This window comes from Apus apus, chromosome 12, assembly GCF_020740795.1.
Source record: "Apus apus isolate bApuApu2 chromosome 12, bApuApu2.pri.cur, whole genome shotgun sequence".
Lineage (NCBI taxonomy): Eukaryota > Metazoa > Chordata > Aves > Apodiformes > Apodidae > Apus > Apus apus.
In genome coordinates, this window is record NC_067293.1 from 5,621,038 (window position 1) to 5,648,767 (window position 27,730).

Genomic DNA, 27,730 nt, shown 5'->3' on the forward strand with positions numbered 1-27,730 from the left:
AGAATCTGTCACTCGGGACATTTCCCAAAGGGAGTGCACTGCTGCTCACCAAGCTTCACATATTTATATGCTGAAGCTCACATCACCAGCCTACATGGCCTTGCATCACATTAAATCCTACCTATCTACTGCATTTGCATAAGGCAACAGTGCAAAATAAAACTCCACATGTGTGGTGGTTGATGTTCTTGCCAAATGCATTGCGAGCATTTTGTGTAGCTTCTGGACTCTCACTTGCTCAAGTCCTCATGGCTATTGAGATACAAAGTTTCATCCTGACCATGGGAATGTTTCACTTGAGTAAGTAAATCTGCAAAAGAATAGCTACAAACACATCTACATAGGGCATCATTTAACCCTTGCTGGTATCAGTGTTGGAGGGTAATAGCAGGATGAAACTCTAAGACACTTTCAGTGGTCTTAGCCAAAACAATTACATAAATAGTAGGATTAACATTTTTGAAGGCAGTTTGATTTTTTTTTTCCCTTTCTTGACCTTTTAATTTCAAGCAGTATGACATTTTTTACTGAGAAGGAGGAATAGTGCCTAGAGCAATGAAAATTTAGGAATGCTGTAAAGAGAATAGTTGGTTGAGATAGTATGGCTGACCTGTCTACATTACAGGTGACAAAGTTATGAATTATTTTTCTGATTACATTTTACCATGTCTGAAGATTGATTTAGTGGCTTGTCTTGGGCATTGCAAGCAGGCTCTGAACAGCTGATGACAGAGAAGCAACCGTCACAGCAATTAGCAGTGTCTTGAGCTCTGGATGGTACCACACAGTACAGGCAGACAAGACTGGTCAGCACTGGGCAAGTTACCATGCACAGAACTGAAGATGTAGCCATGCCTCTGAGGGACAGTGCCAATCTCCCTTTGCTGCAGGCTAGAAAAGGTGATGAGCTGCATGGCAGAGAGCATGATGGATGTCCTAAGGGGACCTGACTAGTGGGAGAGTAATTAGTGCATAGGAGGCAGTGTCTTCAGGGCACTGGATCTCTACAGCACCCCCAAATGTGATACTCAGCATTAGTGTACAGTTGAACCCCTATGACTATTTCAGTAGAGAAGCTTATTAATAGTTTTTATTAATTTTATTAATAATAATTTTATAGCTGAACAACTTCTACCTGCAAGCCTTCTGTCTCACTGAGAAGAATATTATTATGTTGGTAAAAATTGCAGCACTCTAAATCTTTCTCTTTGAAACAATTTATTTTGAACACTTTTTTAATTAGTGTTTTAACACAGATGCAAAAAAAGCCAAGTTTATTTGCAAGTTTGTTAACCAGAACCCGCCTGTCATTATGCTTAGCATTATGTAATGTCAATAAAATAGGATTGATGCCTACACATCTTATGCTAACTGATGCACTTTATAGAAATACAAATATCAATTTATGAGAGCAAATAACTGCAGAAGAAACAGTAAAATATTCATTCCCACATCACAGAGTTAGCAAATAATAGCACCAAGTATTTGTGAACATGCAGAGCAGTTCAAATGCCAATGCCTGTTCACTGAAATGTGGACAGGAATGCAGGTTCTAGAAGACAAAGCTGGACCAGTGAATCCACCCAGTTAACCAGCAGACTCATTAGCCTGTGACCATAGTTATCTGTAAATACTCACTAGTGCAGTCATGACAGAATGTAATTCCTGTATTACGTTGTGTTCTATTATAAATCTAGGGACTATTATCAAGCATTCTTATTCTGTGTTTTAGTCTCACAAATGAACCCAGCCTTCAGTGGATTTCAAGTTTAAAAATCTGCCTTTTTGTTACGCACACACTCTTGCATTGCTTGGGTAGCACTGAAGAAGAAAATAATTAGAAATCATCATATCTGTATGAAATAATTCTCAGCTTACTACTGTAAACTTGAATATTTTCCCCTGAGAAACTATTGTATTCACCTTTTTCTTATTGCTCTTTTTGGTATATTCCTACATTTTGTCAATTTTTTGTATATCTGACTTCATATCTCTTGAATATTTTAAAGTAACACATAGAAAACGTAAAATTGCAGGAAAAAAGGGAAGGACTTTGAAGTTTTTTTCTTACCTTTTAATGTGTTCCCACTGCACATAAGATAAAAGCAGCCAAAAATATTTCCACACCAAGTTCTTTGTAGTGTTTTCTTGATTTTCAAGAGAGGGGAAAAAAGGTCCCATTAGCCTTTTTAGGAAATGTAACAAGATTTTTGCAGGAGGATCAGAAAACGGACAGTTTCTATAAGACTGAACATGATGCTAAGAAGTCCAAGTATAGTTTAAGAATATAGGCCAAAAAAAAAATAATAAGAGTAGGGTACCTTGAAACGTGTTTTCAGGCTGCCTTCCAGGTCTTTCTTCCTTTGCACGTTACAGACTTGCTCTGCAATAATCCTCTTAAGGTCACATATGGAATTCTGGTTGAATTAGACTTGGACCAGCACATCTTAAAATCTTTTATTCTGTTTCTTCTAACATATATGTATGTGCATGCTTGGTGGTGTTGCTAGCCAAGGAGTTTGAGGATTATATTGTTCCTGTATTTTGCAGTGTGGTTGGGGAGCAAAAGTAAAGGCATTTCTGCTGCTTCCTGCCACTCCCTGTGTAAGCAAGAGGGGTGATGTTAGAAGGTTTAAAAAGGTGCATGAATAATTTGATTAAGGAATGGAATTTATTGTTTTTATCTGTGTTGTATGGGTATTTGGAATCTGGATTTTAAAAATAGTGGTATGGGAGACTTGGAATTGTAGGTTTTGGTCTTTCTCCTGCACCCCCACTGCCCACTCACAAGGACTGGTGATGGCAACTGTTAGATTTCTTAGGACTTCTTATTAAGACTGCTAGAGACACTGATTTTCATGAACTTAATAATTTACTTTATCAAACCTTATTGGCACCTTAATGCTTTTTTAAAATTACCGCTTCTGAAAAAAAAATAAATTATTAGATAGGAATAGAAGATATCAGAAGTTTTCAAGAAATGCCAAATTTCTGTTAAGAAAATCCAGTTAAAACCCAGTTAAAGGCATTAGTTTCATCTGAGTTCAATAAATCAACAAATACAAATTATCATACTGAGGTAGTTATTGAAGTCTTTCCTTGGAAGACTTTGGATTTAGATAGCAAATTTGTAAGCATTTTTTCAGTTCATATAAACAAATGTTTGGTGTGAGTGACTCCTGAAATGTCATAATAGAGAATGCATTTGGTCTAGAGCTGGAGATTGCCCTGTCTTGGTAAACCTGTGAAATGTTTGAATTGCAAACAGAGATACAGATGTTTCATGGAAACTTGCCAGTTTTGTGCTCACTATTGAGTTAATCACAACTGATGAAAGTTCAATTTCCATTTAACTAATGTGCTGTGATACTTTGACTAATTCTTTTCTCCTATAAACATGGAACAAAGTCTTTCTTAACTATGGGTGTTTGTCTGAATTCCATTATCCAAGTTCTCACACTGACTCAGTTTTCAGGAAACATTTTAAATGTAAAATTAATAATTTAGTTCTTTGTAATTGATTCTTTTGACATTTTCAATCATTAATTCTTTGTGCCCTAAAATAAAATAAAAGCAAAGCTTTAAAAAAAAAATATTCTACCTGAAAGAATATGGAAATGAAAGTACATAGAAGAAAGATCTAATTACAACATGCAAAAATAGAACGGTGTAAGTCCTTCACTTTGAATAACTTTGTTTTGCGTCGCAGTTTAATCAAATAGCTTTTTAAGTGTTTGAGTTTGGAGAGGAAAGCTCAGAGTGTTAACTTCCATCCTTTCTTCTATGATAAGTTCTTCTTCACCTGAGCAGTCTGAACTGATGCCAGTGGCTTGAGTCCTCATTTGTCTCAAATTATATAGTACTATTCACTAGGAAAGTAGCCCTTGGAATTTTGGCAGACTGTATTATGGCCATTTAATGTGCCAGCATTATTCTTCCCTCTCCACGAGACATAGGAAAAAGTTCCTATGACTGCTGCAGTGACAGTGGAGACTGTGTCTGTCTGGAAGGTAAAGGGCTGATTTTCTTGTTTAAGGAGGGTTACTATAACCTGTACACTGGATGAGATGAGGTCAATGTATATTTGCCACGCATATCTTTGCAGCAACTGCTTGGGTTCTCTGCAGCATACTGGGGATTTCCAGGCTGAGAGCAGCTGCTGGGAAAATATCTGATGATTCACAGCAGGTATTCAACCACTGCATATCAATGTGCAGTGGTGTGGGGAATGTCCATTAAGAAAAGCCCACAAAATGAAACCAACAAAGACACACCTAGGGAATACAATAAATGTGGCTCTTCAGATTCATTCCAGAAAGAATGCCAGGCAGAAAAAGAGACAAGACAGAGGAAAAAGCAGATGTATGACAGAACTAGTCACAAATGCCAAGTATAAATAGGGACAGATTTGTTAAGAAGCAGTTATTGATTCTTGTGCCTTTCCCTTCTGCTTTGATGGATGCCTTCTGCTCCCTCTTCCCACACACAGTTACTCATTTCTCATTTTTCTTACAGCAGTTTTCTCATTTTCTTCTGTGCATAAAGCATGACCCCTCCGATTTCAGCAAGGCTTCCACTTATCCTTCAGATGTGGCTTCCTTTGCACTGCCTTTAAATAGTCAGCTGAATAAAATGAAGCAATGTGTGTGGGTATAGTTACAAGAAGTAAGGAAACGTGAGGCATGATTTATATGTATATTTTGCCTGTATCTTCTATGCATGTTCCTTGTTGATGCTCTGTATTAGGAATGAAAACAATCCAGGTTAAAAATCCAGCCAGAGATTGCTTAACTCTGATTAGAACTGGGGGATAAGTAGGTGGAACAAGAAAGCAGTGAAAATTAAATTTAAAAATAGATGGAAATTCTGCAAGAATATTTTTTCTTGTTTCTTCTTTTTGTTCTTTTGTTGAAATAAGAAACATGATAAATTGAAGTTCACTCTGAAGCTCCTTGTTCTATATGCGAAGCAGGCATCTTTGGGTTGTTTTGCTCTCTTATAATTTTATTGATTTAAAGTACTTTTTCAGTGTGGAAAGTGTAAAATTAAATCTGAAATGTTTCAGAACTTTCATTCCCCATATGTTGTATAAGATTAGTCAGTAATTTGATCTCAATTTGAATAATTTCTCATGCCAAATGGTCTTTATGCTAAAAATTTTATATAGTATCAAAACACCCACATGTGGTAGAATAGGTAGTTTATAAAAACAAATAATAGCTTATTGACTAAGTAGAATCCTAGTGTTCATATAATATTTCTAGTGTACTAGAACATAGTACAAGTGCCTAAATAAGATGAATCACTCTATAAAACTGAACTGAAAAATTACTTTAACCTTTTTGAAACAATGCATTTTGACATTTCCAAAATGAAACAAGTGCCAAGATCTCATGTAGACTTTTTCCACACAAAAATCAACAAGTTCTCACCATGCATTTTGAAGGAGAATGCATTCTGTTTTCTAGTTAGAATATGTACTCTTGTTTATCAGTCATTTTGTTACTTGACTCTACTGTTGAAGTGATTTGGGAACTTAGAGCAAGGGCCTTTTCACTGTTTTTTAGCCATTATCTTCTTAGAACACTTTTTCATCTCTACTAATTGAAGTCTTAAGGTCCTAAGCAAGGACACGCTAAAAAAGAACCACTACCCCACCAGAATGCAGTGGCAGATGGTTATAAAGAAGAATGGTACATCAGTCCTGTAAATTTTCAGTTTCATTCACAATATTCTCCTTCCATGCGAATGCATTTTAGTTAGTAAGGTGTGTATTGACTAGAGAGGCATTTATTAGAGGAAGACATCTCCTGAGTGATCACCAATTCAGTTTGACTGAGTGTGCAGACGCTGGTGCTGTGCTTCTGCACCACAGTTGGTCTCAGGTCCCCAGATGAGTTCTCATGGAGGGAGATGGAATTTTTTAATAGTAAGGGAACTTAATGAAAAATCTGCATTTAAGAAATTATAGCTTTTGCCACTTGCAACCACGTACAGATATTCAAATCACAACTGATAGTAACTTTTTTGGAACTATTCTTCTGTAAAAAAAATACTGTTGGTGTTCCCTTTTTTCTTCCTTTTTTAAATCTCAGTAATTTACTGTTGCAGTCAGACACAGGCAAGTCTGACGGGACATCACTGAGCCTGATTCTGTTATTTGTTTTACTTGTCTAAAGCAGAGGTCACTCCACTGCAAGAAACGCAGTCACATCAAGGCAAAACTGGTGTTAGAGCAGATTCAGACTGACAGAATAAAAGCCTGCTGATCTGCTAAATCCCAGGGTTGGTGGTATACAGACAGCAGAATCACACCTGGCTTTTCAGAGCTAAACCTGGATAATAAATCTCATATTAGTTTGATCTCAGCAGATGAGTGAAAGTGGTTACAAAGTAAGTGTTAATTAAACAGACTCTGAAGAGGTCAGCTGCTATTTCACATACATAAAGGAAATACTACATTTTACCTCTGGTGGCTTGGACAGGAATACTTTAAAAGAATTAAGGATTTCCCACAAGATTTCATTACATGACAAAGCCCCAACAACAAAATAAAAAATGCCACCAGTCACGTCATTTATAATAAAATGACATACTGAGGAAGGCATTCTGGATCAGATCCAAAGTCCATTTTAATGAATTCAACTTTTCCCCTTGACTTGAATCTCAGAAGCTCTTACTGAATAAATAACTTGAACATATTTGCTATTGTAGAAGATCTAAATTTTTTTTATCCCCCCTGCTTATGTCTTGTTAAACTTTCTAGTGAACATGGAAGGGTTAAGCTGCAGGTCTGTCCTTGTTTCAGTCAGCCTAGTGCTGATCAGCTCTCCATGTAACTGCAAATTTAACTACTTCAGAAAGGCTTTGATTTAACTTAGCTCTTTGCTCATTTATCCTGTTGATGTCAGTAGGGATTTGACTGTAGGCTGCTTTGAACAGACAGTTCTATATTCTGGGGCACTGACCATAGCTAAGAATGGAAACAGCCTTCTTACCTGAAGCAATTTGCTGACCCTGATTTAGCTTCTGGAGGCAGGGCTGAAAGCCTGTAATTGTAGCTAGTCTTTTGCACTACCCTGTGATGCAACTGCCAGAGCATGCTCATTTTCTCCCAATGCCACTTGGTAGTCATTTAAGAATAGTTCCAATAGAAGACCTTTAGATGTAAGAGATCATAATTTCACAAAACAGCATTACCCTTTAGCTACTCACAGCAAAATTCAAATATTTCATCATGTGCTGGTTTCACAGCAGCTGATAAAGGTTAATAAAATGGAGGCTTAAAAGGCAGTGTTCCTAAATTTTTTTATGCTCAGAATGATTTCCATTAATTTGGTTTGACTTAGCCCACACATTCCATTCAAACTGTATGACTCTCACATCCCTGCTTGCATTACATGGAACTATAAACTAGAGGCTTTGCTGCTGTTAGAGCTGACAGAGAGTAGATTGCACTTTCTGGAGTGAGCTGGTGTCTGTAAATATCAGTACAAGATCAGATTTGGGCGGTGGCCCCTAGAAAAGGGAATACCAGCTTCACTGAACTATTGACATTAATACATAATTGGGTCTTGTACAATATTTCAAATGGGAATTATTAACCAACTAGTATTAATATTTTGTAGTTGTCATGGTTTAGGTCCAGCCAGCAACAAAGAACCACACACCTACTCGCTCACTCCTTCCCTCACTATGGGATGGACTATAAATGCACTATGTTGTGCACTATAAATGCCATGTGTTAATTATGTATGTTGTAGGGTTCATCCAAACCCACCCACCTTTCCTAAAGCAATGGTCTAGATCTCAAATGGTCTGATTTGCCCTCTTGAGAGCCTTCAAGTGTCCTGCCTATCATAAAAAAAACCCCAAAAACAGTGTGGCCATTTTGTTGGAATGAACTATTTCTCACACTGGTGTTGAAATGATTAGGACACTTCCCAGGAAATAGGACTAGTGTGGGACTGTAGACTAGGTGATGTAACCCAGCTGTCAGAGGTGCCTGGACTGGCAATTTGAGTTCTTAAAATAAGATTCTTTGTTTCTTAAAATCATAATAACACACTTTCTTCTGTAGATTTTATGAGAAAAAAAACAAGGATTTGCACCTGAATAATGACTTCCATCAGTGCCTTCTAAGGGTACGGGAAATGACTGGCTGTAAAATCATTATCATGCCCAATGTGCAAGATGAATACAGAGAAGGACAGAGGGATTAAGCAACTTGTTCAGGGATGTATAGTGAGTGAAAAAAACCTGGTAGAAAGTGTAGTCTGCTGCCTTTTGACCTTTAGTCTTACCAGTAGACTATACTGCTCTGATGTAGTTTTGACAAAAATAAATTAATATTTTTATTTGACATATTTTATTCTTCTATTTTTAAATAAAGTGTAATGTACTCCCTGAGCTTGATCAAATTGAGAAGTTAATAAGTACTGAGAATTTTTTTAATATACAGCAACCTGATACCTATCTTGATAAGATTGAAATAAACAATAAAACTATCAGGTAGTGTCACCAATCGCACATGAGATTTCGGTTGTTACAGCAGCAAAATGTAATAATAATAAAATGCAGTCAAAGCACTCAGTTGATGAATAAATGCTCTGGCCCATGACAATTTTAAAGAAAATTTCCATTTTTAAGACCAGTTCCTTTATAATTTAGGCCTATTTGCAGCAGCATAAAAGAAGGATCTGACATTTCAAATAACTGCTGCTGCAACAAAGAACGTAAGCATTTCTCACAATATGCCAATTAAGCTTTGAAGGCTATTCAGCACATTTAATGAAGGCTGAAGATAATCACCTTGGTAGTGTATTATACTGTACCACACATCCCTGCTCCAAATCCTGTTTTGATCTTTAAGATGCCTTTTCTTTAATGGTTATGATTTTGATGTTATAAAACTTGGGCATTTTTAACGTATAAATTAGGTATCTAATAATGCAGATCAGTTCATGCTTGGAGACAAAAGTGTGCAATCAACAGCAGTCAAAGGGAGGAAGCTACTACTGCACTGTTGTATATTTTGAGTGATTTATGTGTTGGTATAATGGCACACATACATGCTGCTCTTTCTGACGCTGTCTTGTTGAGTGCACTGCTTAATGACATTTGATCCTTTCGATTTATAGTCTCTCACATATCGTTTGTTTGCTATCAAAAGGATAATTTGTAAAGCGAATGTTCTGTTGATCTGAATTGGCAAAAGCATTTTTCAGTCTGCCAGTTTCCCCATTTAAATGAAAAAGAATTAAATTTATTAGCCTATAACTTTCCTTTTTCCTTAATGGTGGATTTATCATTCTACTTAGCATTTGCTTAGACAGTGAAGTAACTCTTTAAGACCAGAAAGTGGAATAGTGAAACATTTGCACCTGTTTTGAACCTCCTGTCACCAAAAGAACTGTAAATCAGGTTGATGTTCCTTTTGGTTATGGCTTATCAGAGCAAGACATTCCTGATACCAAGGTAGGAGTTGGTCTCATTGCAGATGCCTGCCAAAAGCCAACTGTAATTGATCCACCTAGGGATGAACCTAACTGTATAATTGTGTATGATTTTTTGTGACTTGTTTGAAGATTCTCTACCACTGAGGTTCTTGAGTTGTTTGTAATGTAAATGTTTTCTTTATAACTTTTTTCTGACTAAGCATTTCTATATTCCACTGCTCCTTACTTACACCAGTAAATGAAAATAATAGAAAGTTTTCTAGGAATAAGTTAGCTAAAGGTTAATAATATGTTTGTGAATTAATTCCTCAGATAAGAGCATGCTTTAGAATATTGCATAACATACAGTCTGATGCTAAATACAAGTAATGAAAAGCCACAATTTACTTGAAATTGTTGTTAGTGAAAAGTCCTATTGAAAGTTACCAGAGGCAGCAAAGACTATCCTGAACAAAGATGGATCCTGCAGAAGAGTGTTCCTGTATTTGGAGATGCCATCTTCTTTGTTTTTAGTGAAACGTCAGAGATGTTTTGAGACATGAGTAATATTCCCAAGGAACCAAAGCAAGGGAGCAGAAATATTACTATCCAGAAATGAGGAGCTAGATTTGGCAGGTGCTGAGCACTGCTGAATGATGCTAAGTGGTCCCAGATGCTGTTGTCTCTTTTTATCAGTAACTGTTTGTCATTGTCCTGCAAAACAGCTTACCTGGCTTTGCTCATATCATATCGTAGAATCATGGAATGGTTTGGGTTGGAAGGGACTTTGAAGATCATCTAGTTTCAGACCCCCTGCCATGGGCAGGGACACCTCCCAGTAGACCATCATACCCAAAGCCCTATCCAATCTGGCTTCGAACACTTCCAGGGTGGGGACTTCCACAACTTCCCTGGGCAACCTGTGCCATTGTCAACCACTCTCTCACTAGAGAATTTCTTCTAAATGTCTAACCTAAATCTCCCCTCTTCCAGTTTTAAGCCATTGCCCCTTGTATTATTTGCACTTTCTTATTTCCAGAGGAAGCAACTAGTGAAATTGCCCACACATTTCTGCTTCACTTCCCTTGCATCTACTATGATATTTCCATGGGTTTATGCTTTTGTATTTCTGTTTTGGACTAAATTGATATACTCCTCAGGTTTTTCCAAATGCATTCAGACACTCCAAGTAATCTTTCTCAGTCATGCTTTGCAAGTCCCCACAGTGGATGAATACCAGGCAATGTCTGCTTAACACACTGCTCAATTGCTGTTACCAAGTCATCCGACAAGTGTTTGCATGTCAGTGGCTTGATAAATGTCTCTGCCACTTCCCTGAAAATTTCCAGATATACTTTTCCCATTTTTTTTCTCCCTTCTGCCTTTCTATAGTATCCAGATAATAAGTAAGTTTTAGAACATCAGAATGTATAATGCATGTTTACTCTTAACAGTGTGAACATCACCATCAAATTAAATATATTTTGGATTATATATATTTAAATTAGAATTAATCTCTGGATTTTGAGATGTTGAGTTAAATTCAGCCCTGTTGAAAATAGCTGTAACTCTACTTAAGTAAGTTTGAATAGCAGTTGGATTTTGCTCTTCTTTTTCGTGTTCTTGACCAAAAGCCTGAATTTGACCTGACACCAAATCCAGACAGGAATGACTGTGGTATTACTGGTGTAAACAGAAGACAGAAATGGGTCTGATGCAGCTCCCACTGGCTGTGACTAAAGCCACCATGCTGCTTTTTTTGTCATGTGGTTGGAAGATGGATAAGACAATAGGTATGAAAACAATAACAGAACCTCTGCTAGACTGCAAAGCAGTGAAAACTTTAGTTTGACTGGGACATGAGAGCAACATTTAAATCCTTTTTTAAAAGGACAAAAGAGTTGTACATTCTGAAGCAAAATACGGGGTCTTGTTGAAATGTAATCACAGATAACTATAAACATCCCTAAGTAAGCATGAATCTATCCTAAGGTAGAAGCAGATGACACAGTTTTGTGGTATAACTCAAATAATAACCTAACTGGTTTTGTTAGGGTGAGAGAGGGCTTGACTCTATTTAAATTATATTCTTTTCATCCTGAAAATCTCTGTAATACACTACAGAAGGTGTAGCATTTAAATGCATAGATCCATGGGGTTCTTTCAGAGAGTTTGCCTGACAACCAGAAGGCAGTAGGCTAGTGCCCAGAGGAGCTGTAAGAAAAGATTCTGTGCTGGCTCAGCTCCCTTTCCAGTGCTAGAATTTAGACAAATATAAACATTTATAGCCCTGTATGAGCACCAAGATCACCCTAAAGAGACCCACAGTCACATGATGTGAGCTGAGACATCACAATGATATGACCAAAAAGTACTAAAATTTGCACTTTTCCTGTAAAACAGGGGTTGTAGTCTGTTTACACTGAAGAGTCTGTTCTAGAGATTAGGATATGAATTCCTAGGAAATAATTCCTTAAATTGAAATCTCAGAGAGTGTTTTTATTTATTTAGGCTAACTCTTTTCAAGTTCAGAAACAAAAAATTCATATCTTCTTATTTAGCATGTCATTCAGTGTGGTAGTACCAAGTTTTTCTGAAATCAGGTGCATTTTAAAAGTGCAGTATTGTCACACAGCTGGCAGGTTAACTCTGTTCTCCTGTGTTGTGTCCTTCAGGCTCAGCCAGGGAGAAAACTTCAGAAGTTCTGATTACCCAGTCACTAATGAAATACCATACATCTAAAATAATTCATTTTCAAATGAATGGGCTATACAAAATAGCCCGTATTAAACAAATACTTCAGTGATTAGAACAAATGAGAGCATATATTTTAGAGTTATTTTATATTTTATTTGTTACTCACACCTGGGAGTCTGTCTTCTCTTGTCCAGGTAGAACTGTGTCCTATCAAAGTAGTTAGTTTTTGGAGTTTGTTTGTTTGGGGTTTTTTGTTTGGTTTGTTGGGTGTTTTTTTTCTATTTTTTCAGGTAAAAAGAGAAAGAAAAAAGTAACTTTTTATGAGTATAAAAAGCAAGCTCCTTAAAAATATACCTAAGCAATATTACCAGTTCCATTTGCACTGACCCTTATGGTCAGTGCTCTGGATACACTTGGGTAGACTCATTCATGTGAAACTTATTTTAAAACATTAAAAAAATAAACAAATTACCTCCCTTGAAGCAGAGCAATATATAATGAATTATTTTTTATACTAAATCTCTTTCAATGCAATTTTCTCTGCCTCTAGGAAAGGAACATAAGAGTTCTGTCTTTTGACAAAGTTCATACACAAGGGCCAAGTGTCTCAATTAATGTGCCCATATAATCACATCAAGAAATGGATGTGAAAAACCATCTTTGCACCATGGCACTGACAAAAGGCTGTGGTGTAATGGTTTCTGTATAGGATCTGCTTCCTGGGATTGTCTATCACATTGGGGCACAGAAGAACTCTTGCCGGTTTGAGTGACTTAGTCTTCACACTCTTTTCATTTATAGCATCATGGCAAAGCGTTGGTTCATTTCTCCTGCTATTAGGTGTGCAGGGCAGGTAAAAATTATATATATATATATATATGCTGCCTTGAAATTTCATTGCATTCCCCTATTTGCTTTCATCATTGAGAGGACATTCAGATATTATTCCTGTAGGCTGTTAGATTCATTCATCTTGAAACGGATTTTTTCCCCTTCCTGTTTGGTGATCAGCCTGGATTGCTAGCCTGCAGAAATGAAAAGTTATAGGGAGAAAAAGATGTGCACAAAGGAGTGTAGGTTTGGAGATTAAACTCCCTATTGCAATTCATGTTATGCTAATGAGACACAAAAAATAATTCAGAGCAGGGTAATGCAGTGATATTACCAAGGAACCTACATAATGTACTATGGGGAGCCTTTACTTAATACATCATATTTCAGCAAGAAACTTAATAAAAAGAAGCTTAATACATAAATACCACCAAGAAGCACAGAAGATAATGCAGCATTTGATCAGACTAATATATAAACACTACTGCGAAACCTAATTTCCAACAAGTTACTCGTGAATCAAAATATACATATTGCTTATTGTTACTGCTGAAACAATAGCTTAATAACTTAGGATACCAGAAGAGGCATAGTAAAAAATTCCTGTTATTTATATTCCCCATTTGCCTATAGTGGCAGTATAACTCAATATTTGATTGAATGATCTGGATATGAAAGATATTTCCCTTGCAAAGTAATCCTATCACTTGGCTGCAGTACAGCAAGAAGTGTTACCATGGTGCTGTCATGAGGCTTATCCTATGATATTTTTCCCTCAGTTTTATTGATGCTTCCATTCTTAGAGCCATTCACTTTCACTGAATAATACATATATTGTGCTCTAAATTTTTTTTACTTCTGTCTCAACAAGAGTCAAAAGAACATAATTTGTTTGCTCACTCAAGATAGTGTTACTTGTTATTATTAGCATTGTGGGAGAGTTTAATAGCTCTTTGAAAACCTGGGATGTCCATTTGAAACAGAGATGTCATCATGTCTTTCATTGATATCTTCCCTGAAGAAATGTCTTTCAAAACCATGGCAGAAAAACAGTAGGAAAAGAAAGTGAAAAGACTTTAGGAAAATCACAGCTACATGATTTAAGAGCTGTGACCCAATGGCTGTGGTCCATGTTTCTCTCTGCATTATGTCAGGAGGCAGTGACTTTACATGCAAAAATACAGCCGATGTGGAGGTATCATCTGTGGAAATCGTTTCAGACAAGTGGAGAACCATATCTGATGATTACTGTATTTCTGTAGGTATTAAGCAGAATACACTGGTGCTAAGACTCAGCTCCATTTTCTCTGGAAAATTCTTTAACTGATAATTTTTTTCTCCTGTAAGTGTTTTTATTTCAGCAATCTTCTAAAACCAATGTTAAGCAAAGATTCAAATACTTGCCAGGTTGGCTTCTGTCAGGCCACCTGAGAATACAGACTTCTGGGGCTGAAGGATTTAGTTGGTCCTGACAGGTACATTGTCCCACACCTGAAGACAGGAGGGCAGTATAACAAATCCTGACTTCACAGCAGGTTACTCTGAAAAAAATAAGAACCTGACTATAGCTCATGGATCTTAATGATTCAGATGTTTCTGCTAGAGATCTGGAAAGGTCTGGGAGCACTGGCTTGGGATTTTTTCCCATCCACACAGAAATCTGAAGTCATCAGCTCCACATTCTGTGGGTCTTAGTTCAGTCATTGTTTCGAAAACTTGAAGATTTCCAAACCTTCATCAATCAACTGGGTGTTACAGGGAGCCAGAAACCACAGCTTTTACTGGTGTAAACCTCGTTCTTTGTCTTAAGGCCTTTCAGCTTCCCTAAGCTCTTTTCTGCCAACAAAACCAATGTGTCCTTTCTGTAATGCCCCTCTTTCTGAAAGGTCAGGACTTGCATATGCAGAAGCCAAGCTGCATCCAGCATGGAAGGCAGTCAGGCAGAGAGGCTGGACAGGAGATGTAGAACTGAGCTATGCAGCAAAATCCAGGAAGGCATTAAAATTGTGAAGTTCAGAAGGCTATGTTTGCTGGGCTGCCACCTAGCAAAGATCTAACTGGGTGAGAGAGACTACCAAGTATTTTTTTACCCTTCCTTTACTTTTCTCTCTCCTAGTTTCATTCAGTATTAATGGCTGAAATATTCTCAGCTAGTTATTTGGGGTTTGTTAAATACCATAGCATAAAATATTCAGACCAAACCTGACGTCTACATTTTTTTTTGCTTTTCTACATACTCTCTAAGCTGTCTCCTTCACAGATCCAGGAGACATCTGATGTACTTGAGGCTCAAGTTTTGGATGTCAGCCATCTGATTTCTGTTGTCCATTTGCATTGAATAACATCTCAAATGAGGACAATCAAAGTGAATGGTGCATTAAGCAGGCTTTTTTTTAAAAATTTTATTCTTTTGTTGCTTTTTTTCCCCCCTAATTTTCAGTCAGTTTAGGAAAGCAGAGCATTTGGTCAATATTGAAATGGGATGTTCCATCAACTTATTTCTCAGTATGGGTAAAGCACTGACTATGTAATCCTTACTCTATTTCTAATCCCCTGTGTGAGAAACGTAACAGGATTTTTTTTGCAGTACTATGTGCATAGAACATCATTTGTTTATTTTTAGATTTGTAACTAAAAATGGATTTAGGCAAAAAAAATTCTTAAACAATCTGCTATTTCAAACCTCTAAGCATATATTGCAATGGGTAACATTAAACAAAGCTGAACTAATTTAAGCTGAGCTGATCCCTCAGTGATCATCTCAGGAAACTATGATCAGTCTAATTTTGATCCCTAATTATGCTAGGTTAAGCAAAAGCTATTCCATGAAGGTCACTTTCATAAGAGAACTATCAGCTACAACGTGAAGCAGCACTCATAAAACAGAAGGTAAAACTAGGTGAAATGCTAGGAAGATCTACAAACTAACCTGCCATTTCCAGGTCTTTTACATTAGTATTTACAGAATCAGAACATGTTGTTAATATTTGCACAAGTACAGTGCATAAATCCTGGAGACTACATATTTTATTTTGCTTCCATGCTATTTATTCAAGCATGTTAGTAAAATGTAATTTAATATGATACATAGTACATCTTCTAGACAACCTAACATTATACAAAAAAGCCATTTTAATGTAAATGATCAACATTATTTTAACAGCCTGATAATCTGGACGAATCTATTTGGACTCTTTTTAAAAAAAATTACAAAATATGTTTCCACTTATTTGTTTTTGTGTTGATAGCTACTTAAACAGCACAAGCACACAGCAGGTAATATTAATTAACTGTTATTCTCAATGCTCACAGTATCCAGATATTTAATAGTGCATTTAATAAAAAAAACCCAAAACAAATAACAAACAAAAAAAATCCAAACAAAAACCCCAAAACATCACCCCCTCACAGAGAAAAAAGTTTTTCCTAAGTATTACTTGTCCTCAAGAACAGATTTGGTCTGATTCTGCCCTCATAATTATACGTCAACAGACAGAGGTTGTCTTTATAAGAGACTCTATAGAACACCCACTCTCCAGCTCTGCAGAGTGCAATGTGAAGGGCAACCATAGGGCTCTCTCACTCCAAAGTCACTTCACACAAGTTTCTCCAGCCAAGGGAGATGCACAGACTACTAACTTTCCTCTTACATTCCTTGCAGTGAAGTCTGACTTGCAGTGTGGTGCTGTGGGATTTCTGCAGCTCTGGCTCTTCCTGTGCTGGCTACAGCTGGTCAGCCCAATCCAGTAGCCACTAACCAGCTGCAGCAGTTGCTGTCACATCCCTGCCATGTCACATCCCTGTGCTCTAGAAGGGCCCTTCTGCAGTTGCTATCTGCTACTGTAATCTCTTCAGTGTCACTCAGCCCTGTTTGGTGACATGCTCTTGTAAAAGACGTCTTATGTATTGGAAGGAACTGAACAGATCTGGCTGCTAATGCCATCTCACTGGCAGATCCTTTGGGTATAGTTCCAAAGTCCATTGAAGCTAACAGAAAAATCTCTGACTCACTGAGTTTGAATCAGGTCCATACACCCTTGCTGATAAATTTCTTAAAATCTGGCTCTGCAGGGAGTTAAAAATCCAGCTGATAGTTTCTAAACTATATTTAAATTAACCCTCTTAGTCCAGAGAAGCCTCTTATAATTTATAGCTTCACACAGCTTTGCACTGAAAAGGAATCTATGAAGTTAAATTGTGCCCAGGCCCTCACCTTTGCCAGGTTACCACACTTCCACAAGAACCTACCCAGCAGTTAAGGGTCAGACCTGAACTAAGTCAAAGGATTGCACAGAAAAAAAAGAAGCAGCAGGGCTAGATGATGGTGATGCCCCACTGTATGGAACAATAACTGCTATCAATAGCAAGGGCTTCTTCTGTCAGAAGACTAGTATCTCTTTGCTTGAGTAGATGGATTATAATGTGTTGCTATACATTATATTAACCCAGCAGCCTCTGGTGAACAGGATTTGGTCTGTTTTCAATGTTTAACAATAGTTTTTGGCATATACAATGCTAGACATTTAGTCATATCCCTTTTAATTGGTTCTGTGTGTCTGCCTCTGCTTCACATTTCACTTTGCCCAGGTTTTTCTTTCTTCTTCCTATATATTTTCATTTGATCTTACACATGATCCTTCTCTGCTTTTCAGTGTTTCCCCTCCACATGCTGATCAGCCTGCCAGGCCATGCTAAGTCTCCCCAGGGCCAACGTGCTTTTAGCTGCACTCCATAACCTCTGGCCTGTGTCTTTCTCAGTATTTCTTAGATGTCTTGCTTTGAATCTGAGATGCATCGTCTTCAAGAAACCTGTTTGACTATGGAGAAAAAGGCATGTGATGAGGCATCAATAAAGGGACAAAGATCAGGTACCTCGAGGAGGTAGAACATCAATAAAAAAGAAGGAATGAATGCCTCTGAGGAAGATAAAGCAGCATGATTCACAGCTCTAGAGAATGCTAAGCAGGCATGAAATGTTTATAAGGTAAATAATGGCCTAAGATCAAAAAAGAAAACAAAAGCAGATAAAGCACAGTATCAAACAGAATTTAAATAAATCATTAGCAGGAAAAACTCTTTCTTGAACCAAAGGACACTAAAAAGCATTTAATTAGAAATGTGTGTTTGATCTTCTCATATCACTATTTTTTGTGTATCTTCCCATTTATTTTGGTGATATTGAGGCCAGAAGGGCTGGTGTCCTGGGCTGAATAAGATTAAAATAGCAAAACTTGTGCTGAGGTCAGAGAAAAAACTTTGATTTACTTCAGTGGAACCATCAACTTTCCTATTCTTGGATATGAAAAGCAACTTTTAACTTGATGCCTGCCATTTTATCTCATTTTCTCATTCTCTTAGCACTGTAGCTGATAAACACAGGAACAGAAGCTGTACAGAATACCCTGCTGGGGAGAATCTTTGACCTCTTTTGTAGCCAAGGCTGCTTGTGAATGGATAAGTAAAATCTAGCCCTGAGGACTGTGCAAAAAAATTAAAGGAAATCTTGGCCTTTAGGAATCTTTCCCTTGGCCTTCAGCAGCAGTGAAATTAAAGTACTTCATATCAGTGTAGAGCTGGACAAACAACAACTGAATAACTTTTTCTCTTTTCAGAAATACATGGTGATTTTTAAAAAAAAAAACAGAAGTACATAGAGTAGTTTTTTTCCCTTCATATTTTCTGTTTACAATTACTTGTTCTGCAATGTGTAATATGAAGTAGGCCAAAGATCTTGCCATATGTTGTTGTTGTTTGCCAACATTGAATCAGAAGAGCATCAACCATATATTACCTATAAGACGCTCCTCATCTATATTATCAGTGTCCGGTTGATGTCTAAGGTACCAACTGTAGGAAATTCTTTTTATATAGGACGTTTTTTACAAATATTGATAATGGTTTAACTCTAGGGCTTAGCTAGCATGTTATAGATGAGAAGATAAAGGGAAGTAAAAGGAAAAAAATGTACTAATGTTTGTTCTACAAAGTCAAATAAGTGATTTAGCAATTGGTAAGACCCCTATAAATCACTGCAGGCTGTGTTTTCAGCAAGCTTCTGAAAATGAAACTGCAGTCCTGTTTAGCATACCCTAGCCTGCCCAGTGCATTTGCTCTACATAAATCAATTCTGTTCATATCCCAGCTGCTGTGAAATGCCAGTCTTGATTCTCAGACTGCCAAGTCCCTTGCCTTACAGGAGAAGAGCCAAGTGCTGTGGAGAAGACATTCCATAACAGCAGGACAGAATCCCTTGTTTGTAAAACCCTTAGAAGAGTGAACAGGTCGTGATCCATCATTAACTTTTCTACATGTTATATACAGTGTACTTGTTGCTGCTGACATTATAAAAAAGTGGTGTTAGGTTCTGCACATAATTTAAAAAAATGTAGATAAGCAACACTGGAAAGAGAACATATTAGACTTCAAATTGTATTCTTACGAAATAGCTCCTTTTTTTTTGGTGTTTTCTTGCAAACTTGTAAGCCACAGGCCTTGCCCCAGCTGAGAGTGCCAGCAGGTAGGTGCTGGAAGGCACCTAAAATCTGCCCCAGGGTATGAGTTACTTTCTGAATAGTAAAATCAGTTGGATGCCTCCAGGTGTGACAATAGTGCAACACTACATGACAGAAAATATTCTGTTAGATTTAATACCATTTTTGTAACTGTAACGAAGTGTCTATTTCTCAGTTTCTGTAACACTTGCTCGAGGTACATTAGCCATATAATTAAGCATGATTAAATGATAATTGCAGTCTTTTTGCAAAGTAATTCCATGGTTGTTTATGCTTTGCATTTATTTTGCATGTATCAAGGAAAAGCTCTAAATGCTAAAAGTTGCTAAGAAATAATTGCCATAAATTTACAAAGGAATTATTGGGTGACATATGCCTGGGATTGAGTAAGATATTACACAGGGTTCTATCAAGATACAATTAGAAATGTGTCAGATATCAAAAAGGCATTATTTTTTTACTATTTCTGGGGAAAAAAAATATTGTGGTAAGTGAAACCATCTGTATTCAGTTATGGTGATGTATTGTTTAAGTCAGCTACCATGCTATTTTATTTATAAAAATGTTCTTTTGTCAGCACTACAAAAAACCCTTTGTACATCTAATTCTGGAGACACACCAAGCATACGGTTGAGGCTCTTTTGCTTTGATATCTCTTCTTTTGAATGGGAACAACTTCAAGCAAAGGGTCAGAACTTTTGTACCACACCCTGTCATTTTGTGTGTTAGAAAAAAATATTAATAAACACTGGCTTCATCTGCATTAGCTTTTTTGAGTGCACCTGTGAAGCAGATGTGATTATCTGAACTTCCTGTGCTTTGTTTCACATCCTGTGTGCAGTCTTGTCTCAGGCACAGGGGATTCCTTTTAAATGCAGTTAACAGACAGAAGTGCTGCAGGAGTGCACCAGATGCTTTCCAGCATAGAGCTAGGCTGAACAAAAACTTCAAAACGTTTCCTGAAAATGTCAGGTCCTCATCACTAGTGTGCCCTGGCTCTCCAGATCCACTTCTTTTGCCTGCCCCTATTTGCTTATGTAAGCATAGCCTACATAGCCTTTGGGGCCAAATCTTGGATGAACTGAAAATGTTGTAAGCCTAGAAATCTTCCTGAGTTTGGGCCCTGTTCAGTGCTTCACATCTGCTGCTGTGGATGGTCTTGTGCTGCTCTCTCAATGTGAGGTTTGGAATGAGACTCTGTAGTGGTGCTTTCCAAAATCTTATTCCCATCTGGAGGACATTTAAAAACAAAACATATTTCTTTTCAATCTGAAGGAAGCTACCAAAAAATAATCCTAGAAACAGAATTTCTCTGAAACAAATTTTTATACTTGTCATTGTGATTTATATTTCCTTTTAGACAGTGACATTTTTTAAAATTGTGTTCTTCCTCTTTGGGAACACCCTGCTCTACAGTTTGTGATTAGTGAGTCCTCACTCCTGATTTAACAAGTACTTAAACTTAGACTCAGTATTAAGACAACAATTTATTTCAACTTCAGTAATTGTTAATAGCATTGGTCATAGAACATCTCAGCATATGCCTGAGACAGCTGGGACTGTTTGGCACGGATAAATCTCAGTACAGATCTTGTTAACGTTTGTAACTATTTGATGAGGGGTGTAAGGAAGAAAGAGCCTGACTCTTCTCAGTGATGGCGAGTGACAGGAGAAGAGTCAACAGGCACAAACTGAAACACCTGAAATTCTTTTTGAACATAAGAAGACACAAGAAAAAAACTGAGGGAAGTTGAACGCTGGAATAGGTTATTGAGAGAGGCTACAGTTTCCACCTTAAGAGTCATTCCAATCCTGACAGGACATGGTTCTGGGCAGAAGTCTACTGTGAGTGACTCTGTTTGAGCAAGGGGGGTTGGACAAGATGGTGTCCAGAGGTGGCTTCCAACATCAACCAATCTTGGATTCTGTGATATATTTTTACTAGATGTGTTTCCTCTACCTGAACCACAGCATTGGCTCAGGGGTGATTACAATCTGTGCCTGGTGGTACCCAAGTGTTGTGAAATCTTGCTGGAAAATTATGTAGAATGCACAGGTTGGAGCCCTCTTTTTCTCTGTATTTCTCTTCAAGTTGCTTTGCATTGCAGTAAGCTTGTGCCCTTCCTTCTCAGTGCTTCAATCTGATGAAATGACATTTTTTCTCCTGAGACTTGTCTGCTTGGAAAGGATGTCAGAAAAGTTACAGAAATCAAGACAAGTATTAAATACAAAAAGTCCCTGGAGGTCAGATACACTGTGTATATCTTCCCACAGTTAAGTAAAAAATTACTATCCAGGTACCTAAATCTACTAATTAATCCATAATTCACTAATTATGGTAATGAAAACTAAATTGGCCTAAATACAAATGCAAGTGAATGAGAGAATTTTTCAAGGCTGGCTAGCAGCCTCAATCTAGCATGCTCCAAAAGTCTGCCGGAGGTACCAAGCTGATCTGAGCAGTGACTGGAGGAATTAATAAATCCATTAGGTCTGGGGGTTTTTTTTCCATTTTCAAAGGCAATGAACAAATTATCAGCCTTCTCTTGGAAGCTAATGAAAGATTGTGTCAGTCTTCGTGGGACATTTATGTAAACTTTTGCCCATTTCTGGCTTTGTGTGACATTTATGAGTGTGACAAATATTCCTATAAACATATATTCTTATAAACATGTTTCATAGAAGAAAAATTCCAATATTGGATAATACATATTTATCTGGAATAATTAGAAATTTCAGTCTGTGTTGAAGGGCTTGTTTACAGCCTTAGACAGGATGAACAACCTCTTAGTGATTGCAAGAGAATTCCGTGTTGGTTTTGATTACTGCAGTAGCAAAGTGTATCTGCAAGTGACAGATTCAAATGTATCTCAGCCAGGACAGAAGGGATGTTAAATCTGGGATTCCCCTGTTGGTTTGCAGTTCCATCTTTCTGTTTATCACAGCAAATTATAGTCCTGCAGAGACTAGTTTGGATCTACAGCTTAACCTACATTCCCTTAACATCTGTTCCTAAGGAGTAAAAACATATGAATTTATACACGCTGATTCATTTTCAAAGGGAGATACTTCCTCTGAAAAGCATTTCCAGTAGTTCACTGAAACACAATCCAAACACTATCTGAGGGACAAAAATGGATGATATAAACCAGACTGAGATAAAAATAGAAAGTGAGACAGTAATTTTCACAACCATGGGTTTTTTTCAAAGTCAGCGTAGGTAAACAAAGGCAAAGGTAACACAACACATAAACCAAAGAAAATTCTTGAAAATACATCTCAAGTGGGAGAAAATGCATTGAGAAGCACAGCACTGTCATGTGGCAATCAAAAATAATAAAACCAGAGTGGGATAACAGCAAAGTGCAGATTTTGAGCCTTAAATATAATAATCACCAAGGGTAAAAAGGATTCTTGGCCAGAGTTGGTGGGGCTCATTGAGAGGGCTATAAACTAGGTATGAAGCGGGCAAGGGATAAAACCAGGCCCACCAGAGATGAGACGTAAGACACAGTCTCGTGCCATTCTGTTTTTAAGAAATGCAATTTCTTTCACATCGGCTGCCTTTATGATTGAGTTCCTGGTAGGTGGGAAGGGGTCTATCCTCATGTCGCAGCTGGAGTGATAGAGACAGAGTTCAAAGTTACTTTCTTCCTTTTGAATGTGGAAAGAAAATGATATTTTTTTCCCAGATAGGGGTTGAAAACCAGGCTGCAGAAGAGGTTACATTACTTTCTGTAAGGATCACTTTGTTAAGAGACTCCAACTGGAGTGCAACAGTGTTAACCAGTCTTGAGGCACCACAAGTGCCATACACTCACATACTTGTGGATAATTTCCTCACAGTATCCAGAACATCTGTTAATGTGTGTTAGGTTTAAGTTTTCTAAGATGTGAGGAAGGAAATTGCTAAATGGTAAAGGAAAGGACTCTGGGTGGAAGGAGAGTAGAGACCACTAAGAAAATGTACATATAAATTTAAAGGAGCAAAGGTAGAAGAAGTGGTCTGATAATTTAAATGTATTTTACTGTGAGGCATTACTTCATGACATGCATTCCTTATCCACTGGATTTTCCAGACATGAAAATGAACATATTTTAAAAAAATAATATATTCCTGAAACTGCATGTAGGTAAAATTCCTGCCTTGTACACCTGGTTTGAATTCAGGATTTTGTATTTGGAAGCTCAAAAAGATGAGAGGTGTGAGGGGAAGTTGTTTTTTTAAGATTTGTTTGAATTCTCATTTCTCTACTCTGATTTGATTGGTAATAAATCAAACTAGTTTCCCCAAGTCAAGTCTGTTTTCCCTGTGATGATATTTGGTGAGTGACCTCCCTGTCTTCATCTCAAGCCACAAGCCTTTTGTCATAACTTCATTCTCTCCTGTTTAGCTGAGGAGGGGGATTGATAGAGTGGCTTGGTGGTCACCTGGCATCTAGGTAAGGTCAACCCAACACAACGGTGTAGACTATTTTGAGTGGGAGATTGACCTGCTTGATTTCCTGAGATCTCTTCCAACCAGAATTGCTCTATGATTGTAAAACTGAAGTCACACTTCAGAATGGAAAGCTATGTCTGTGAAAAATTAACTTATCTCTGTTTTTAGTTACTGGGCCACATACTGCTTACTGAATGGACTGGCTTTGTACCAATGTGACTGCTTTAAAAGTCTTACTGCAAAACCAGTCTGACTGAATGGACAACCTGGTGTTTTTTTCTGAACTTTTGGTTTGGCTTCAGGTCAAGGGAAGGCTGTTTTATCTTTTAGAGTAATAATTCACTTATTTCTGAAATTAGTAATCATTCTTGTCATGGCCACTCACCCATCTTTGATTGTTTTCATATTTGAAAAGCTTTCTGCCTGAAGGTAGATATTGCTTAATTGTACAAACTTAACTGCAGAAATGTATTTTTCATAGATCTTCAGTTGTAAATTGTTGTAGCTCCTAAATAATGAAGATGCATGTTATCTGTATCTATACATCTATATATCTCCAGGCAGCAAGCTTTTCTGACTATTGGACTGTTTCAGTTCTTTAAGGTCACCTAATGGTTCTGCCAATATATCTGATTCGCCTTAGATGTTGACATAGATCTATCTGAAATATTTGTTGTTAGAAGCCAGAGACAATATCTTAATTTAAGTGGATTTCTCTTTGCATTCCCAGTCATTTCCAGTATTGGGATGTCGATATTGTTATTGGAAAGTTACTTCATTTATTATATATGTATGTATTATTTCTCCTTGCTTATGGAAGTAATTTTAAATGCCTCTTTGTAAAGTTCAACTTTATCTTTAAAATGGTAATTCCTATTAAGAAATTCCCAGTTCTTTGACAAAATAAACTTTTTATTATAGAGCAGGGCCCTTGGGGTCCTGTTTATTTTATATAAACTTGAGCAAATCCATGGGACATTTTGTCCCTGGTGAAATGAGAATGTAGACCCTTTCTTTCTGAAAGTAATTCAGGCTTCAAGTGAATGCACATGAGAAACAGGCCTAGTAAGTTATCAGATTTCATGCAAGAGAAGTTGCCACATCTCTTGCTCCCTGCACAACATCAGAGCAGTTTGCTGTAGTCATTAATTTCTCTAACATGCCAATGTGCTGCTGTTGGCTTGAGCTTTCTCAAATAATCCTTATGCATATAGTAAACAAAACTTTAAACTCCTAGTTGACAAGTTTGGTTTTTCAATTAGAAAAGCTTAGTGAGAAATGGAGTTGAATGTTATGAATACTTTGTGGCATTACTACAATTTCAATACCAGAGTGTCTGGACAGACTGCAGTGAACAGCATTTCTAATGTTGAATTTAGTGTAATCAGGTTTCCCATCTGCTCTTCCCTCATCATTCTGTTTTCTCTTTCATTCATATTCCTTGAGTAATACAGCTTTGCTACAAGAAGCATTTCTTCTCTATCAGGCACTGAAGATACTATGATTTTTCTTTCTTTTGTGGATTCAAACTGTGTCCAGGAAATTTGAGATTATTTTTTCGGTATTGCTTTCTTCCTTTTAAATATACCTAGTAACTTATTTTCTCTAAGATCGCCTCTTCTTTTGTTTATGCAACAGGAATCTCCTGATTTTTGCATGCTTATTTATCAAGACATGTAGTTATTGCTGTAATATTACTCTCTGAAAGCTTAGGAATTATATATATTTTTACCGAGTGTGATACTCTATTGGATGTCTAGTGAATTTATCCTAGTAGCTGTAAGTGGTGGTGTTCTTTGCCCCGCCTTTGTCTACTGTGATGACACAAATAAAGAGCATGAAGATTCCTTCATTGTCTGGGAATTTAATTTTGTTCAGAGAACAGCTTTTTACAATGAAACAGTGGGAAATGAAAGGTCTCTCCAACTTCATAACATATGATTTGAATGAGCTACTGTGTCTTTATTAGAATCATAATATCATAGAATGGCTTGAGTTGGAAGGGACCTTAAAGATCATTTAGTTCCAACCCCTTGCCATGGGGAGAGACAAATTCCACTAGACCATGTTGCTCAAAGCTCCATCCAACCCTGAACACCTCCAGGGAGGGGATATCCTCTACTTCTCTGGGCAGCCCGTGTCAGTATCTCACAGCCTTCACAGTAAAGAATTTATTCCTAATATCTAATAGAAATCTACCGTCTTTCAGCTTGAAACCATTCCCCTACTCTTATCACTAATGCCCTTATAAAAACTCCCTCTCCAGCTTTTCTGTAGCCCCTTCAAGTACTGGGGAGCCACTATAAGGTCTCCCTGGAGTCTTCTCTTCTTCAGGCTGGACAACCTCAACTCTTCCAGGCTTCACAGGAGAGCTGCTCCAGTCTTTGGATCACCTTTGTGGCCCTCCTCTGGGCTCGCTCCAACAGCTTCATGTCCTTCTTGTGTTGGGGGCTCCAGAACTGGACACAATGCTCCAGGTGACATCTCAGGAGAGTGGAGCAGAGGGGGAGAATCCCTTCCCTTCACCTGCTGGCCACGCTACTTTTGATGCAGCCCAGGATGTCACTGGCTTTCTGGGTGGCAGGTGACAGGCCACATTGAGCTTTTCCTCTACAATTTCACTAGTCTTCCTTTTATCACTGACATACCTATAGAACTTTTTCCTGTTGCCCTTGGTATCCCTGGCCAGATTAAATTCTATCAGGGCTTTAGCTTTCCTAACTTAATCCCTGGCTACTTGGACAGTTTCCTGTGTTCCTTCCAGGCTATCTGTTCTTTCTTCCACCCTCTGTAGACTTCCTTTTTATGTTTGAGTTTGTCCAGGAGCTCCTTGTTCATCCACACAGGCCTCCTGCCATTTTTGCCTGAGTTCTGCTTTATGGGGACACTAAAGCTCCTGAGCTTGGAAGAAGTGATCCTTTATTAACCAGCTTTCTTGGGCTCCCCTTCCCTTCAGGGCTTTATCCCATGGTACTCTACCAAACAGCTCCCTGAAGATGCCAAAGTCTTAAGTCCATTTTGATATTTTGCAAGCCACTTCATGCTCCAGCTCACAGAAGTTTGGATGCCTTTTCCTTACAGGACGTGAGAAAAATAGTATCATTTTACAATAAGTTATTTTAGGGTCAGCTTGTAGAAAACTTAATTAACTGACAGTCACAGTTTCCAACAGATGGCGATAAAGTGACTAATACTGGAATATCTACTTTAAGGATTCTATTCATGTTTTCACTGATTTGCAGATGTTCTGAGAAAAAAATCAACAGTTTCACTTAAAAGAACAGTAATAATTCAACTTTCAACGTTGTGCTATTTTTAATTGTTCTGTCTAAAATGTCCCCTTTTTTCAGTGTTAAATAATAACAACCAAAAATAAACGATCTGGCTTCCTTTCTCTCTCCCTATTAGACATCCCTACTATTTCTACCATGTCATGAATTTCTACTGCCTCTGTTGAGTTCCCCAGCATCTCTGCCTTACTGGATTGTAAATTTTCCCTGGTAGAATTAGAAGTCTGGCCACTTCCCTTTCCTAATATATAAAGTGTTGGGTAACTAGATAAATTCCCCTTCCTAATAATAAAGAAATTAACTAAAAAAGCTAATGCTTTACAAATGTGGGTGTCCTAAAATATACTGGCCCAGACACCCTGAAACATCCTGGGCTGTGAAACCCAATATTTAATGAGAGAAAACACTGGGCAAAATTTAGATTTGGGTAGTTAGAGGTTTTTATTTAGTTCTGTAGACATGAATTTGAAAGGGATATGGAATAGTAGAGACTTACTGAGGAAAACATGAAAAATTTAAAGG